Source organism: Cygnus atratus, chromosome 6, assembly GCF_013377495.2.
Source record: "Cygnus atratus isolate AKBS03 ecotype Queensland, Australia chromosome 6, CAtr_DNAZoo_HiC_assembly, whole genome shotgun sequence".
In the NCBI taxonomy this organism is placed as follows: Eukaryota; Metazoa; Chordata; class Aves; order Anseriformes; family Anatidae; genus Cygnus; species Cygnus atratus.
The window spans coordinates 17,989,131-18,008,295 of record NC_066367.1 but is presented as its reverse complement, the minus strand read 5'-3'; the positions used below and the strand labels follow the sequence as shown (position 1 = coordinate 18,008,295).

The window sequence follows — 19,165 nt, the reverse complement described above, 5'->3', positions numbered from 1 at the left end:
CTAGGACTGGTCTACAAGACAGATGCTTCTACATGAGACTTTTTGGGCACACACACGCCTACTTGTGCACGCACTCCTGAGCTTGCGTGGCCACAGGATGAGCGCATGTGCAAGCACATGGCTACAGATGCACCTGCTCTGCCCTGAGTTACCATTTTGTGCCAAGTGGCCAGAGAGAGGCCAGGGTATTATTTACACTGGAAGACACTTGAGAGCACTGCGAGATGCATGCAGCTTAAGCACTTTCTGCCGCTGAGCACGCAGAGACATTATATGCCGAACCGTAGGCTTCAGAGGCGCTGAGGGGAAGTTGAAGAGTTCAGGAAGTCACTGTGTTTGTGCACAACACACTGCTTCATTGTGCTTGTCTTCAGCTGCTCGCCCAGCCGCTTCTAGGCTAACAGTCCTTGCTGACAAGAGCCGGTTTATTTCTCTTCTTTTCAAGGGGCTATATTTACAAAGTCACTTTTAAAGTGTTAACTGCTGCGTGAGGATCTAGTGGCACATACTGGACCATGCTGTGCTTGGAGTTCCTGATGGGACAAATGTAGTTTTATACTCCCCCAAATACTCCTCTCCAGGTTGTTCAAGATGCAAGGAATTAATTTGCTGAGGGAGCACGTCACAGCCACCTCCTTTTAAGCTACACCCAAGCAAAATGTCCTCTGAGGGCATCATTCCAGCTGGAGGCACCTCACTGGGGGCTGATGTCCTTCAGTGGGGCCACACGGATGGCAGTGCGGGGACACCCACAGCAGCTGTGTGGTACCTGGGGGATTTGCCGTGCCCACACAGCCCTCATACAGCTGGATCCGCTAAGCTTCTCGGCCCCTTGGGCCACCACAGACACTGAAGGATCTATCGGTTCTGACCACAGACCATTGCTACATGAAAGGAGACATCTGAAACCTGACGAATTGTCCCCCGCACACCAGCCATTTAGTTCTCTGTCCTTGTCACAGATGAGGCATCTGCTGACTGGCACCTTCTGGAGGACTGTAGTCTCTCTGGGGTTTTTGGTAGCAACCTTGGGTGATATGCCAATGCTTGTAACTGATGCTGGATCTCACCTTGTATATATGCAAGACAAAACCATTTCTTTATTTTCCGAGTGGAAAGCCCACCCGAAGCTCTTCCCCTCACACACCTGGGTAACTAATGAAAATGTGCCACTAACATTGCAGATGGCACAAGCTGTTTATAAGACTGTAAATTGATTCCCCCTCACTTGCAACTGGATCAAACGGTGTTTGATTTACGAATAAAGGACCACCCCAGCAGCAATAATAAGTTGCACAGTGACCTGACAGATGAGCTACACCAGGATGTTAATGGCTGTGGCTGTAGGGCCATTTACACAAATAATTTGCTGTCTTGTGCTGGCTGTGGGGGTTAGAAAGCAATCACGGGCTCTGAGGTTTTGGGTTTAGATTACAAACATGCACTGCTCTACTTCAACACATTTGATGATTCTGGACCAGGTGATGCCAAATGCCATCATTCATTCAATCCCATGCACGTCACTTGCCTTAGAAAAATATTTATTCGTTTTATGGAAAGCCACTTCGCTCACTGATATTGCTGTGTCTAGAGCACACACAAAACATACGTTGTGGACACACATCTCCACACAATAGCGGATACCGTGAGGAATGTTTTCTATCTGGTACCTGTCACCAGCAAATACGAGCAATTAACATCTCAGCAATCCAGCAAAACAATCCATACTGCTCCTGACCTCGAGCAGGCACAACACATGCGAGCACAAGAGTACATCACTGTATGAAGCTGCTAAAACACAACCACAAAACTCCCAAATCAGCTTGCCAAATCACAAGAGCCCGGCACTAATACAGAGGTGTTCAAACTTCAAAGCAGGAGCACAGTCAGCAAGAGTTTGTTGAAAGAATTACAACCAGGCATGGAAACTGGGACTTCTCAGTAGCATGTAATCCCTGCTGTTTCCATTTCCTCTTGCTCATTATCAGCACAGACGGGGGCTGAAGATTAGTAAACAGTGGGTGTTTAGGGTGAATTAGAGCATGTGTGATATAGAGCTCACTATCCTGGTGGCACCAGCGTGACTTCGCAGAGACATAAATATTTAATGTTGCCCACTATGTCTTTTCAGAACTATGAAATATTAACATGCTTCTTGGAGGTAACAATGGTGGGGGAATCACATCAGATAAAAAAGAGAATCTGTCTTAACCTTCAGCCAGGATGTGGACAAAATCTCATCTTCAAAATGTTTCTGGCAAACATCCCTCCTCTTCCCCTTCTATGGTCACCTATGCGTGGAAGATGAAGGGTTTTTGCACAGCTCCTGTCCTGTCTGAATCCAGGAAAAACAAACCCTGGGACAAAAACCTTAACACTGAGTATTTTCTTTCATCTAAATGCAGAAAAGAACTTCCAATGAAATCTTTAGAGGCTTCCAACCAGATCATGCACAGGATTTTTAAGACCATTATACCTAGATGATAAATGCAAAAGTAAGCAAGCAAACTAGTAACGCTATCTGAAATGATTTAACTGTCCTTTAGACATTTACTCTTCAAGTGGATTCTCCTCTCTTTCTTTCTCTTCTTTGCTCACTGCTGTAAGGAACAGTCTTAGGACAGATATTCTCTGATTTTAGCCAAAATTGGATTGGTTTGGTGTCATTTTAGGCATTAAAAATACCATTACCACATGACCAACTCTAACATAAGAGCAATTACATCCTTATATCTTTTCGTAATTATGAAGAGGAATCTGAAAGGTCAAAATAATTAAGAAAAGAGCAGAAAACAAAATTAAGTCTACTCAAAACTAACAGCTACGTGCCTATGAGACATTACATTTTTAGCAATCACAATTGGTTTAAGCCACAGGCGGCCCTTTCAGAGGACAGCCACGTAAATAAGTCATTACTAAGGAAACTTAATATACCTAGAAATGTCTACATATTTCTTGAGTGAAAACTGCTGAATTGACAAACCTTGCTCTGAGAAAGTTATTTGTCTGGTTGTTTCCCCCAGTAGTATAGATATCAGACTCCAAAAGAAGAGTCCTGCACTGCTCCCTTAATTATGATAAAGGAATTGTAAGATATGTTTCTAAAAAGATAACTACCCTGGTGGAATTCTCTTCATATCACTATAGATAATTCAAATAACCTTAATTTGTTCACAGGAACAAAAAAAAGAACTTCTGTTAAGACAAATGTTACCAGTGGTTGCTTATAATACTTAATTTCACATAATACCTAGTTTCTTAATTTGCGTCCTTCTTACACAATAAGCTTGAGACATGGTTTCTCTTCAACTTGTTCAAAGGATACGGGATTACTCAGATGCACAAACAAAAACCATTTGCTATCTTTTCAAAGAATATTTCCAACAATTTTTGCTCCATAAAAATTGCCTCGCTATTTTTCCAGAACAGTGTATTTGTTATACCTTGCCAATGGCATGCCTAGTCTCTAATTATCTTTTTCAATATATGAACACTGCAATGATGGCGGTACTAAAAGATATTTATTATTGTGCAATTTGTCTTTCGCTATTAACACGAGTCTCAAAGTTTATGAAGCTTCAGGTACAGACAATATGATGAAGAGTTTTTATATACTTAGTTATTTCAGTAGAAAACACTGTTTTTAAAACCACAGTTAAATTGAGTAATACTTTATATTCAAACTTCCCATCAATATTTGTGCGCACACACACACACACAAGAGAACAAAGCTAAATAAATCTGCACCCTAGCAATCATGACCTACCACAACAGCCACACATTTTAAAGCCACAGAAACAGCATTTATTGACAAGACCAGTTTTCCACCTGATACAGACACACAGTTTTCAGCTGTTACTTCTGTATCAGGTCTATATTTTCTTTTAAACTGGAGAACCTTTTATGAAAAGCATCTGATCTAGTGTCTGTAGCTAAAGGAACCTGAATGAATTGGAGCTTAAACTATAAATTGCAGATTACTAAAAGGCATGACAACTAAACTAATAGTTAGTAATATATTGCTATTATTCTGAATTCAGTATTCTTTTACCATTTATAGAATTGTTTTCTTTGGGGGATTGTCTAATCTTTTTAATTGCAAACCAAGCCCCTTTTTTCTCCATTATCTGTTCAACATGTGCAGTTGTGAAATTTGAGCTACTAGATTCATTTTCAAAAAAGTCTGCTACTCTTGTCTAACCTATTTTCCCTTTTACATCCTGAGCATTCATACTGGAAGCACTGAAAATTTGTGATCGATTCACTAGAAAACAGAAAGTGAGCTAACTAGAAGCACGCTAATACAGGAGTACACATTGGCATGATTTCCATGGAGTAAGAAGAGCTGTGTACCATTTTACAGTAGGAACATCCTATCCAAAGTTCATGTCTTTCTTTCCTTTCCTTTTTTTTTTTTTAATGGAAAGTCCCAATCAATGAGAACTTTAGTCCATTTTTTGCATTTTTCCCAGGGGTGGTATATTCCACATCAGGAATATCTGGATGCTAAATATAGACACAGATCAGCGTCTGTACATACTTGCTAGGTGATTATAAAATAGTACCAGCTCCTCTGCTGTGTAATGGATGAGATCTCTTATTCCTTGTGTAGGATCAAGTGCCAGCACCACCATGCTGACTGGAGCTGTGCCTGAGTAAGTTAAGATCAGATCAGGTGCGAAAATATTTTTTTTCTTTCATTAATAGTTATGAAAAAGAATATTCTCCCAAGAATAAACAAGAGAAAGGGAGGCTCGGTTTATGAATACGTATACCCATTGCCCGCTGTATTTTCATTTAATTATCTGCGTTATTCCTAAGAATTAGGAGAGTTTATTGCTATGAATTCAGAGAACAGTAGTCAAACTATCAGGGAATCGAGAGGCATCCAGACTACAGCCTCTGAGACAGAAGTTCCCTGCATACTCGGGGAGGCCAAGTGTTGAGCCTACACCTCACTCACACGATAGGCAGCCACAGGGTTTGCATCCAGGCTCAGGCCACTATGCCCAGTGATCCCTGGGCATCGGGGAGTAGCTTCAGCCCTCGTTCATCTTCTGGCTGCTCCATGGCAGCTTCCAGCCTGGAAGTCGCTCAACAGCGTTTTGACCTTTGCAAACCTCAGATTAGTGTAGTGTAATTGCAACAAGTTGGTAAAGCAGCTCACCAAGTAAGAGGGGGTGGGTTTCTGAAGCCTTGGCCATGAAGGTCCCCATTGCACACTTGGGAACCAGCAGGCAGGATAAGCCCTCACGTTTGCAGGCTGAGACTGAAAGCGGGGACAGCAGTTCAGTGCTCTGGCTTGAAACAGCAGAAATTCCACAGAAGAACGTAACTGAACTTTTAACCACATTTCAGTCATTTTGGTCGAGCCCTTCGGTAGAGCTGTTTGCCTGGGGGCTGCGTCCCAGCACAGCCAGCCCGTTACGGAGCAGGACTCGCAGGGGAGGCGATGCTGCAAGCACCAGCGCACGCTGCGGGAGTCCGAAGGTGCCTCCACATCCACCTCCCCGCCGCGACGCACTGCCAGCAGGAGCTCGGTACAGCAGCTGTTATACAGGCTGTTTATTCCTGCTTGAGGTTTCACAGTGTTAACGGTTCGGATTTAAGTAAACTTCGTGACATATTTAACTTCGGGTCTTTTGCTGCTAAGTGGGACAGTTGTTCTCTCAACTTCTAATGAGAAAGCTAGTACACTGCGCTGCTCTTGGGAATTCTGGTTTTGAAGACCTTTGATGGTCCACAAGACTAACTGCTTCCATAATTAATATTCTGAAAAAGTAATAAAAACATCCCTAATCTTACACCAGACAGGATTCCCTAGTGACAGGGTCTGAGATCCTACACTGGTGTGCGTTATAGAAAATTACAGCACTACTGGGATCATGTGCTCTGTTGAGAAATGAAGAAGCTGGGATCTGAACAAGCCAGAATTAAATACAGAGAAGTGAGACTACAATTTGTGAGAATTTTACTGGACACAACCGACATTGCATCAAACATTCCTGCAGATGCATTGTTTTTGCTTTCCCCGCCCCCCAGAACAGCCACATCACAGTAACACCCCCAAACCCCTTGAAGAACGATGTCGAGGGTGGTAGGAGGAAGGAGTTATCCCACCTTCAGAATGGGGATTTCCAAAAATAAGCAGCTGTCTCTGCCCAAGGACAGAGGAAGGACCTACACACACACACACACCCCCAAGGGATGACAGCCCAGAGGAGCCCAGGAAACATGAGCCCTGACCGGTCTTGCCCCAGCGCTGCTGCCCCGCTGCGACCTTGGTCCCATCAAGGGTAGGATGGGACTGAGGAGCACACCTACATGCCATTTTGTGAATTTGCTGGTTTTATTTTTGTGTCTGTTCTCACTTCTTAGCCATGTGCACTAGGAAGTGGCAGTGGGATACTTCCTTATCTCTAGATAAAGGGAAGAAGGTGAAAATACACTATGTTTTTTTTACTTTTCCTTCTGCAGGGTTTTCCGTTTTATTTTTATTTGCTTCTGTCCATAACTGACAGTGGAAGGCCTTGGGAGCTGTTAAAGGCTGTGGTATACAGCATCACGACCACGGTTTCTTTAATGCCTAATCAGTCTCACTGATGAGTGAGCAGACAGTGAGCAAACATATTTGTGAGAAGAATAAAAGCTTTCAGTCTAAGCAAAGAAGAGCAGTGTTATACTACTCTTACTGTAAACAACTGTAAACTCCATTATTGCTCCTAAGAGGAAACTTTCTTGGGGAACTTTCAAGTAACAAAAACCAGAAGACAATACTGACAGTTCTTTCCCTTGGAAGCACAAAGTCCCTCAGTGTTCTCACTTCAGTACTGTGTGTGATGACATCCAACTGGGTTTTACCCTGCCATTCACTTGCATTATCAGGGATGTTCTGCTGAACAACTGGCACGCTGTAGATGAATAAAGGAGGAACCTGTCCAGTCACCTCATGCAGTTTGTCAGTTATGGAGTACTCCTTTTTCTAGTTCCCTATAGCAGCTAAAGTTAATGTCTTCTTCCCTATTCCAGTCAGCATACACAAACACATTTTTAAGGACGTCCAAATAAAATAAAATTATAATGAGCTTTGAAGACACTGATCCTGTAAAGACCTGCTATGAAGGGGAAAAGCAGGCAATGAGGAATTAAATAATGCTGATTCCACTTCAGAGGCCAAGTAAGTGGAAGCATGCAGCAACCTCTCAGAATAAGATTCTTCACTTTGAAAAGCACGATCTTATTATAGAATTTGAAATTAGAACTAATCCAAAAAAACACAACCTGTTTGAATCTAAGTATCTTTTTGGAGTACTTCTAAAGCACCCTTAGAACTTCAGAATGCCTCTGAGTTTCTTGCAGCCACTGCCACACCAGTACTGCTTCATCTCAGAAGGTCATGCATACTGCTGCTGGACTCGGAAGACAAAAACCACCATTTACATCCAAGGGACACAGGCCATTTTGATTAAGAATGACCTATTTAAAATAAGCTGTGATATAACAAGGTTTCTTACCCTCCCTAAACCACCTAGTTAGAACAAATGCAGAAGTTGAATCTGAAAATACAGTAGGAAAGTCCACAGGAGAATTATTTCCTTGTAGTTTGCTTCTGCCTAGTATTAAACAGAGTTCTGGGACTGCCTGTTGCCATTGCGGAATTTCACAATAACTTGACTGGAAAACTTGTACATTTTAGGAAAACTGTACTCTACTAATTTCAAAGTAGTATTAGTCTGTGGTGGTTTGAAAGTACAACCTGCAGACAGAGTTTGCGATATTCTGGTAGGTGCTGCCTCTGTGGCCTCAGATGGATTTTATTCTCTCTAACAAAATTAAGTATTTATACTTGAATATCTTCCTTCCCAGGGTATTGCTATTATTTGAATTTGTCCAATTGGAAAAGAAAGTTATTTTTTATTGGGCATTAAGCAAATGTACCTTGTCTTAGAGGTCCTAAAATCTAAGACAAATGACTGTATAAAAAACAAGGAGCATCTGACTGAATAGATACACATAAAAAGGTCAGTATGTGGAGTCATACAAACCCACTGTGTGCATGAACAAGTGGTTTGTTTACTTACAATATATACAACACACACAGAATGCCCTCTATGGTTTAGATTTAATACTTCCTTTAAAAACTGTTTTAGTAGCTTCAAATGTGAAAGTAAGGATGAAAATTCTCTACTTCGTCTTTTCATGCCAGGGAGGCAGGGAGCTTTTGGCAGTATGTTAGGCCTCCTGTGTTGTCCACAGGAGGCTCTCAGACACCAGCAAAGGGACTTGTAAGTGATGGGCTCCAATCTGTAAAGTTTACGATGAGCACAGGCTTGGTAGGATCTGACAGATGAAGTTCAGCTAGCACCAAGGATGTTTAAGCTCAGTTCTGCAGGGACTTTGTAGGAATTATGCTTCATTCTCCTACGCTACAATTAAGGTTCCTCATGTGTTGAGTAAATCAGGGCCTGAGGAGAGCAGTGACTGAAGTGACTGCCGTGGGAGGACTGATGAGTTGGTGGAAATTGAGAAGAGGACTGCAGAGCTCAGTACTGCATGATGCTGTCCATGTTTGCCAAGCTGCGATCTAAATTGATCCAAAAGGGTGTCAAAACAGTACCCTTGAGTTACTAGCTGTTTTCTGAGGAACATTTCCTCAGGTAGGAGGGGAGGGAGAGAGTAACCAATTACCCCCTGCCTCCAAGAAAAAAAAAAAATCTTACATCATCATCATAACAAAGTTACCCCGCTGATGCTAGTTACAAACCAGTCACCTTTCTGTGGCAGCCCCTGACTGACCCCAGCCTCTTAGGGCCTGCCGTGCTGCCCCAGACACCTGCCCTTCCTGGGGGAGCAGGGCCATTTGGGGGCTGCTCTGCGGGCCCACCATCCCGCAGAGACTGCCGGGGCAAGGTGAGCTGACAAGGCCCTGTCCCTGATCTCACAGCACAGGTGGGAGGGAGGTTGCTGATCTAGGGCAGCAGCTCTCAGACATCACTGTTCACATAGCTGCTTTTAAAAAGAGGAAATAGCAGAAAGAAGAGAAGGGAAGCTCAGACAAACTCCTCTTTGGCCTTCTTGAAAGGTGCTGAGGCACAGCTTCAAGTCGTCAGGTGCAGAGGCTGCTGTCTGGAGGGACACCATATTTCCTGGAACTCATTTTACCTTCTTAATTCCCAAGAAGAAGTATGTTAGAGATCATGTATTTTGCACATTTCATAACACTGCACTCACCCCTTTACAGCCTCTCTTGCCTAGGGAGATCTTTCAACCAGCGAAGGAGAGAACAAGACAAGAATCACTTGAAAACAAAACCAGAGCCTGGATCAGAGAGCTCGTTACATAGTCCATGACTTAATACCCAGCACTACAGGGGATTAAGTTTGCTGTATTCCCTCCAGGTTCAGCGGGAAGAAACTCATGCTGCTAACCAAATCCCGCAGTGCGCCGACACAGCGTTACATGCCCAGGGGCAGCACCTGCCTCTGCCAGCCTCGGGCCTCCTGCACCAGCACACTCTCCTTCACAAATCGGTCCCTGCCTGAGACACCTCAGGTTCTCAGCTGTCCACACTCCTATTTTAAAGGAGCTTTTTCTAAAGTTTAAGACAGTTTGTTGTACTCAGCCATACCACTGAGCATGGTTAATTTGTGATACATCTCACAGCACTCTCACTTGCCTGCTCCCATGCAGGCGGCACAGCACCCACAGCTATCTCCGGAGCAAAGCTGCCCGGACAATTCAGCTCTGTGTGGCTGGCAGGCTCAGCTGTTGGAGGGTATCAGCCTGACACAGCTCTCCTCCAGAGAGGCAATACACATGGATAACTGGACAACAGATTGTTGTGACAATGAAACAACACATTATCGTATCTAAAGTCTACGACTTAAAGGATTTCCCAACTTCCCGTGCCTGCTGATGCCCTCTCAGTATTTAGACAGCCGTGTCAAGCATGTTACAAAACCAATCTGTTGCGGCAGTGAATAAGCAATGGACAGATCTGCTGAATGATGCAAGGCTACTCTGACTTTTAGTTATGCTTATGTAACTCAATAGTTTCACAGCTGCTAATAATTAGCAGATGACCTGCATAAGTGCTAGACAAATAGAGAGAGATGGAAAAGGAGAGCCCTGCTTCATCACTTCAAAAGTGAGCTAGCAAAACAAGAGTAATGGTTTTGCTTTTTGAATCTGCTATTTTCTTTTTCCTCCTCTCAACAGAATTCAAACAAACACAGCATAACGAATTCAGCATAACTTATAAGCGAAGGTCTGAATGGTGCCTTGTTCATAGCATTTGGATTTGAAACACAGATGCAGTTAACTCACTGCTTAACTCATGCTACTCTTTAAAATGCTGATCTGTCTTCTCAGCTTCCATATTTTTTAAAAAGCTTTAAGTGATTTTTATTTTTATTTTTTTTTAAACAAAGAGAGATTCAGGCTTGGATTCAGTGTACAACTTCTTCTGCTCTTTTCCTCTCTAAAAAATAAGAGATTAATTGTTATGCGGCAAACTGGGAATAACATCACTTTCTAAAAATTTCCTCTGCAGCTCGTCTTTATTTCACCAAATTCTTTTCCAGATCTGATGTTCTCAGTGTTTCCTGAGAGTCAATGCATTAAACTGTTGTTTAGTACTAAAAATCCTTATGAATATGACTGATGAAGAAAAAAGTAAAAATGATGTTTTGGAGGGTAAAAGCAGTCCCTGTTGCTGATTGATCTGAAAGCGGTTGAGTAGGGAAAGGACATGCTTTTAAGTTTAAAGACGACATCTCTTAGCTACTACAACACTAGTCAGGAGATTTACGATCCTTTCCCAGCACTATTACTGACCTGCTGCTATGGGACTTCAGGCAAAGCTATTTCCCCATGCTATGCTTCTCTATTTACTCTATTTTTTGAAGTCTTTATTCAGACTTCAAGGCCATTTTTGGACGTTTTGAGACCACTTATTCTCAGATGTTCTGGGGACAGACAAAGCAACCATGCTTAAGCAGCAGTACAGAAACAGAGCATGCCATCAGCTGGACCTCACCTAGTTCCTAGCTGGGCTAAGCAGAGCTAAAGCGGGCTGCTTGCACCTTGTCCAGGTGAGTTTAGAAAACATTTCCAGGGAAGGACAATCTGCAACCTCTGGACAACCTGTGCCAGTGGCTAGCGACCCCCACTATGGGAGACCTTACTGGCAATTTTTGTAGGAAGCAGAAGAATGAGCAGAGGAATGCAGTTACTTCCTAGGGCTTGCTTCTGGTGGGTTGAGGCTCAGGGAAGCCTGCTCCACTCTGTCTGTTCCTCACAGCAGAAGGATTTCAGCATTCAAGCACAGCATTCACCAAAAACATTAAGAAGGAGGAAGACGGAATCACCCCATTACCTGAAGTTATTGCAAGAGAAACATGCGCAAACTATCTGGGGTTTGCTAAAGCTGCTAAGAGCATTTATTTAAACCTCAATATTATTTCCCACTGAAAAATATCCTGTAGTTTCTTTAGCAGGAGGAAGATGCTAGCTTAGCTCAAATGAAGGTGAGGAGAGCCTGCTCACGAACATACATGCTGTAGGCCAGGAGGGCTCCTCACACGGACTCAGCCCCAGGAGAGAAATGGCAAGAGCTACACGTGCTGTGAAGCAATTGAAGATGATGGGTGCCACGGGAGCAGCTGAAGTATTACAAAAGTTTGCTTCTGCGACTTTAAAGGAGGTACAAGATGAAACATTTTAACTCCACGGTGTACTTATGTGTGATTAGAACCAAATGCAGAAGACTCCTGAAGAGGTTACAGCAGAGTTTAGTGTTACAAAACAGACTTTCAAACCACTCCTTGGGCTTCCTGCTTTGCTCCTTCCAGGAATAAGGAAACTTTCTATTCTGAATACCTTTGATCTCTCAGATTTAGATGAAACTGCTCCCTCGCTGCTTGTGTCCCCAGCCTTACAGACGCTGCACTGATCTTTGTGCACCGAGCTGGATGAGACCCAAGCATAGCTGCTCTTTCAGGCCTGCAGGGCTGAACAACAGCAACAGCATCCGTCAGAGCCCTGATGTTCAGGGTTAATTCCACTGAAAAAAAAGTCATCTTTTCACCATTCAGACTTCACTTTCAACTCAGCAGCGGTCGCATACTGCTTGGAAAGAGTCACAATAGAGTACTAACAGTTCATTGATTCCCTTCCCCTTCAGATATCTAGATATATCTATATCTGGGGCTGATGCTACATGAGAGCACTAAAACACCATCATACTAATCACTGCAAGCATCCAAAATATTTAGCACAAAACCTACTAAAACATGATTCTTTATTAGATTCAGTTTTTAATAATCCATTTTCTAGGCTATTTGCCAACTAACAGTTCAGCAGTCATTATTCAATAACATACAGATTTTCATGTATATCTTCGAAGCAGGTAGCTAAATAGTGAACAGTTGTTAATTGCACACTCAGTGGCACACAAAACAAACAGCTGCCTTGACAATTTGTGGCCACTTCCAGCATCCTCATCTTTGGTACTACTCAGATCTGTTCTACCAGAATAAAGTTTACTTTCTCACCATATAAAGAATGTTCCCTCCACCCTCCACAACTCACACACAGCTAGAACCGTGGGTTTTGAACTAAGATACTTGACAGCCCTTTATTATAATGGATCCAGTTGACCGAGTATTATAGTGCTCCACATGAAAAAAGAAAAAGCATCTGCATTAGAGCCAAGAATAAGAAGCCAATAGAAAGCCAACACAAAGGCATTTAATTAGATTTGAACTTTTACAAGACTTCATATTGTTGTGAAGCAGCCACAATTAAAACATGTTTATGTTGGCAAGAGCATAAACTTTAAAGAAATCCCCTCCTTGCCATGGCATCACTACTTCTCATAGTTCTAAGCGTAAGTCCACTATTCAGATGGAGATTTAATGCAGTTAAGAGCATAGAATGTTTCTAATGTCTTTGCATAAAGACATTTTGCCAATGCGTATTTATACACCCCACCCCCATACAACATATGTGCCTTGAAAGGAAACCTATGAAATCCTGTCCTCATGTCACATTTATCAGACAACACCAACGTGCCCTCTTTTCTTCCTCCAAGAAAAGCTTGATGTTTATATAAGCAAGGCAGAAAATTAATAGCTGTTAGAACTTTATGCACTGTAGGTAATAAAGAGTAATATTGCAAGGCATTTTCTTCACAAAGAGGTCAGTATTGCTCCTGCTCCCCAGCAGCCTTTCCACTGAGAAAGGTCTGGAGAGCACCTGAAGTAAAGGTCATATGCACTGTTACAGGTAGGAAATTGTTCCTTTTATAGCTAATAATATTGCAGTGGCACACTTTCAATCCTGACTACTGTATCGGTAAAAACATTAATATCCTGATGCAACTTTGTGGTAAGTCTGGGTTTCTCAAAAAAAAAAAAAAAATATGAACAGCTACAGCACCCATGTACCAATGCTAGGCCTAAAGATGGCCCCTTGCTACCTGATGCCACACAGAGCACAATGCCATACTATAACAGGTTAGACATGCAATTGCAGTAGAAATACCACGGCAGCAGCAGAAGTTGGAGAGCTTTGAGCACTCTCGAGGCAGGGGGGAGGCAGCACAGGCTGGAAGAGCTGCTCCTCCTCCCCTCCCGCCTTTCTGAGGGATTTTAACCTGGATGGCTGAACCTGTCAGCAGCACACCCCACAGATAACCAGAGAGGGTTGCTTGGGCTGCAGCACAGGGCAGGAATGGGTGAGCAGCTGTAAGACATGAAGAGGAATGGGGCTGGAGGCAGAAGGCCCTCAGATCTACTAAGAGCAGCGCAACTGCACCTCCAGGGCACAGTCCCTGTCCCAGAGAGAGACACCACAGGGGCTGGTGTGCCTCTGACTGCTCCTTACTACTCTTCCTGCCAGCCAAGGGAATGCCTGTTTTGTGTACAGCATGAAGAACCACACGTTTGACAGGCATGTGCTAAGGGCAACATCCTGCTTGAGGTCAGGGGACACTGAGGAACCCAGAAGAGCAGGGAGGGGAGAAGGACACACACAGTACCAGAGGAACTAAAAACAGTGCTTTCTGGAGGAACAGTAACTCAGAATAGATACAATCTCATTTTTAGGCTCTTTGCTCTTGCCCCAGCTAAACAGACTCCGCAGGCACATAAGAAGCGTGTCCTCTCCATTCGTTGCCTTCTCCTCCTCTCTTCCTGGATCGCCCCGTGCCTGCCCTCCCCTCACGTGCTCCTGCTGCGCGGAGGGCAAAAAGCACTCCACAGCAGCTGCATTTCCTCCTCACGTGCTCCTTCCCTGCCACTGCTCCAGCAGAGGGGAAAGCCACGCACCAGCAGGGTCCTCCTCATGCTGAGCACTGCCAGGGCCAGCGGAGTCACCCAGCACTTCACCTAGGCCGCAGGGCCGGGGACACCTTTCCCTCAGAGAGCCATGCTGCCAGAGCAGGCTCCCCTGTGCCAGCACAGCCATCCCTCGTGCCCTTCTGTAAGGCACGGCTCCCCAGCTGGGCACCCTGCGGGTACAGTGTGGAGGCACTAAGTAATGGGACAGGACTTCTCCATGTGGCCTTCTACACCCCCTGTGCCTGGAGGAGCTGGCAGGCATGGAGAAATGGAGGGGAAAAGTCAAAGCAGGCAGGGACGAAGGGCATGAGCGAGGAGCAGATCACACTGCCCACCCTCTGGAGGCCAGGAAGACTGAGGAGAACTGCTCGCTAAGGCCCTTTCTTTGAGGAAGCACCACAAGAATAAAAAAAAGCAATTTAAAGTTACCTCACAGTGGATTCCTGAATAAGCACATCCTACTTAGCGGCAGAAACAAGTTCTGTATCACTTTTGTTTTAGTTAGGAGGCCTGAGCAGGGCACGCAGCAGGAGCTGAAGAACACACACTGTCAGAGAAGGGACACAGTCCTGCCCCGCAGGAGATGTTTTTATTGAGAGATGAGGAGCAGCCATCGGAGTACAGCGGCACACAAAGAGGGAAGGCTAAGACCTTAAGGCTGTTTACTTGAGGTCTGCAAACCCAGCTCCTTCAGAAAGCCCCTGAGAGCCAGCTCGGAGGGCAGAGACCTGCTCGTGGAGCCTGCACCACAGCACCTAGCCACAGGGCTCACCCAACGCCCGCTGGGGACAGGAGCACCTGCTGGGTTGGGTGCCACACGTGCTCGGCGTGGCTCTCCCCACCCATCTCACCACCGGGAGGGATGCGGTGCCACCAGCCACCTCCATGGAGGCCGGGGCAGAGGCACAGCCCGGGGTGCACCCGGAGGCCAGGCCTCACCCAACGCCATCCCCTACCCCGGGGAAAGCAGGAAAGCCAGGGGGAAGCAGGGAAGGAGGGATGCCAGCCCGGCCAGCGCAGAGGAGGAGCGGGAGCGGCTTCGGGAGGCAGGAGCGCGTCCAAGCCCGAGACAGAGAAGTCTGGAAGAAAACAGAGAGAGAGAGAGAGAGAGAAGGGACAGGCACGAAGCGAGGCTCAACTCCCTGCTCCCCGAGGGGCACCGCGCCGCCCCTTGCTTACAGCGGGGCGCCGGGGGAGGCCCTGCCGCCTCCGGGGGGTCCCTGCCCAGGCCCCCCCCGACCCCTTCCTTACCGCGCTCCGTCGGGCTGCAGCCGGCGGCGCTCCAGCCGCTGCGGCGGCCAGGGCATGTTGGGCCGGGCGCTATTTATAGCGGCAGGAAGCGCCGCGACGCGGCTCTGGGGCGCCGCTCCCCGCCGCCCGAGGGGCTGCACCGGCCCCGGGCCCGGCCCCGGGCCCCGGGCCCCGGGCCCCGCAGCGCTGCCCGGTGCCTCCCGGTGCCTCCCGGTGCCCCCCGGTGCCCCGTGCCCGGTCTTCCCGCGGGGCTCAGCCCGGGGAGAAGCGGGGCAGCCCCGCCGCGGCGGTCAGGGAGAGGAGGGCAAAGGGAATTAAGCAGCGGGGAAGACGGAGTTGTTGTTTTTTTTTTTTCCCTTTAAGGTCTGCAGTACGCAGAGGTGTGGGAAGGTCAATTACCCCTCTCCGCATGATGGCCCTAAAGGGATTTGTGCTTCTTGCCTCAATTAACTCACGCAGAGATGGCTTTGCCAGACAAGCGATACTCTGCTTCCTATTCCCTCTAACCGTGATTAAAATTTCTAGAAATAAAACTTCTGTTAACGTCTTTGGGACCAGTACTAAGGTCTGGAATGGAAAATCATGCCCAAAGTGTATGCTTGGGCAGATAGGAGGGAGTATGGAAGGGCAGGAGAGCTGTGTGCTGGGTGTCTGACCGGGCCAGTAAATTTCACCCTATGTGCTTTTTTGCAGGATTTCACGTTTTGGAGGTATTTGGATGCTTTTTGTTTAGTCCCTGCAAGAATGTGGTCCAGCTCAGCAGCTGCATAACGCTGCTGTCTAAACCAGATGAATGTTAGGGACAGGTGTCCCAAAAAACTTAAATGCATTCTGGATTCCCTTGTAGCAACATGTCCCAGCAAGGTCAAAGACTGAGTAATCTGTGTGCTGGGCTAACCTCTTACAATTTACTTTTGTGTTTTATGCTAAGACATTACCAACTGCAACGACAGCATTAAGGTGAGACATGCCGTCCTGAGAGCAATGGCATTACTGATTTGCCTCCAACGTAAGGTTTCAAACCTTTCCAGCCTTTTATGTAGGTCATTTCTCCGTTTTTGTGTCATTGCATGCTTGGGGCACTGCAATACAGAAAAACAAGTACAATGCTTTTTTTTTTTTTCTTCCCTCCCTCTACCCTCTTCTGCCCTACGTGCATGACCTAGATTAGTTCGCAAGCAAAAATTAGGGAGCTCACAAATGGAAAAGCTGCAGGTATTCTCTGCTTACTGCCTTTATGGACTCACAGACCTAAAGCTTCCTAAAGAGGCTTACAAATCCACATGGGGTTCCTAAACTCTGCATACTGTATTTGGGTCATTGGTTAGCTGAAAACAGTTTTGAAGTCACATACAGGCAAACAGCTTCCTCTTGATTAGGTAGTGGAGAAATATCATATGATGTGTTTATTCCTGGCTCCATATGGGATAAGTAACAAACACTCATCCGGACCTGCTTGGTTGTTAGAAGCCAGCTGAAGGGGTTGGGAGGACGTGCTGTGGCAGGGGGGTCTGTGCAGGGATGATGGAAGTGGTAAAAATGTTTGCAAGGAAAGAGTTCTCCCTTTATGGGGAATCCACCGAGTGGCCCATCATCACAGCACTGCCATAGCCTACAAACTCCTTGCAATCTTGGCTGCTGGTCAGTCTGGCATGCAGTGTGGTAACGAGTGGACTCATCCTGTCGTTGTTCCTTTCCCTCACACACGCTGCAGGTAACCCCCTGCAGCCAGCTGAACTCGGCAGGGCTCCCTGAATGAGCCTGGAAATGGCTGCTCACAGTTTGGTTATTTTCCATAGCCCTGGTTGTCCTTTGTCCTTTAGCAGGGACTGAAGTGTGATTGTTTTAGAGAATCTTGTGTAAAGTGGGGTGTGATTGCCCTATCTCTAGTGGGAACTTATTTCCAGAAAGGGGGAAGAAACACCACAGCTTTGTTGTAAGCCCGTATCTGCCCCGTTCATCTGAGAGAAGCCTGGGAGACTTTGTACCAACTTCACAACAATAACAAACCACAGAGCTCCTATTTTTCAGGAGGAAAAAGAGGGAAGGTGGGAGGGAATTTGCACCCCAGAAGCCAGGAGACTGCACTAGACTTTGTTAGAATATAAAAATTTGAGATCAGATCCACGTACAGCAACCTTTTAAAAACGGCCACTGTCAGAAACATTTCTGATGTACTAAACTATCGGTGACTTAAAGGTGACATCTCACATGCCACCACACCAGAACGCAAACATTTCAGGGGTGCAATATGCTTCCTTTACCCAACATCGGCACAGCGTCTATGCATTCTGTAGGACTGCATTATACTTTTTCACTGCTGTCCCCCTGCCCACTGTGGTTTGCTTCAGCTGTGGAAACAGGAACTGCTGAGTCAGCACACCGATGAAACTCACACTGCTTTCACACATCTCTGGGGAGATGGCTGCAGCGAGGGGGATGGCAGCAGCTTATATCCTGGAGAAAAAACACACACTTAAATTGTCTTAGGGTTGCCTGAAAAATATAATCCTTTTTCTTAAAAACTCTCAAACTGAAGAGAGGTTTCAGAACACAAACACTAAGTTTTAGCTGAACGTTCAAAGCTGGCATATGCACACTCATGATCAAGCGTTTGGAGTTTACTGAATGTCATTTTTCTGCTCGTTCTGTTGATCAATTCAATTATGTTTTAAAAAGCTAAGATGCAGCTGGCTGAATAGACAGAATAAGGCCATCAAATTTAGTTCATCTGCCTGGTGCTGACGGAGAACAGCAGCCTGTTCTGATTACAGACTCACGCAGAGGTGAAATTACTCCCTTGGAACCAGTACAAGGTAATGGACTTTTAAAAATTCAAATAATCCCCTCAGAAGGGTAAGGGCTCCTGAGTGGTACGAGTGCAAAAGGGGAAAGAGATTTGGGATGACCGCATTTCGGAGGGTAGAATGTCCGTGGCACAGCAGAAAGTAGCTGAAGGTCAGCTAAAGGAACGTGAAGGGGAAAGTTAATTGCCAAATTGTTTAAAAATTGGAAAGAGCATCAGAGTTAAAAAGATGGAGACGTTCCAGTGGGCCATTCTTTTAAAGACATAAATAGGGTGTTATCCACAAGATCAAAGTGAACGAAACCACCTCTAATAGCAAGAAGATGGCAGTCAAAAGAAGGACAAAGAAACTGCTCAGAGAGCTGTTGCTGTCAAGACAACACCTCACCCAGCAGGCCCGCAGGCTGCCTGGAGTTAAATTAGGTCTGCGTACTGCAGAGCCACAGTACTTGGATGTCATTTTTTTTTGCACTTATTAGAGAAAGTTCACAGTGAGTAAGCGAGGCCTGTTTCTCATTTTGCATATCAGTAGAACTGCTAGTCAAGGTTCAGAGCCAAAATTTGCCTACTGAATACAATGGGGCAGCAGAGATGCACATGCAGGTCACCCAGGTCTGTGAATGAGAAATCGTTAGACAATTTGTACTTATACATTGACAGTAAATTAGCTTTGACAGTGACCAAGACAGCACATATACAAGCTCTGAAGCTGCTATTTTAACAGGTATGCAGACATGCTGACAATTTTAAAAGGACAGTAGCAGAT

At 45.4% G+C, this 19,165-nt stretch overlaps 1 protein-coding gene across 1 annotated transcript in view; it reads right to left on the bottom strand.

Moving 5' to 3' along the window:
- WIPF1 (WAS/WASL interacting protein family member 1) overlaps positions 1–15,657 on the bottom strand; it is a 50,422-nt gene extending 34,765 nt beyond the window's left edge. The window contains exon 1 of the mRNA XM_050711753.1: positions 15,594–15,657. The gene's annotated coding sequence lies outside the window, so the exon portion shown is untranslated. The remainder of the gene's footprint in view (positions 1–15,593) is intronic.
- Positions 15,658–19,165: the final 3,508 nt, after the last annotated feature.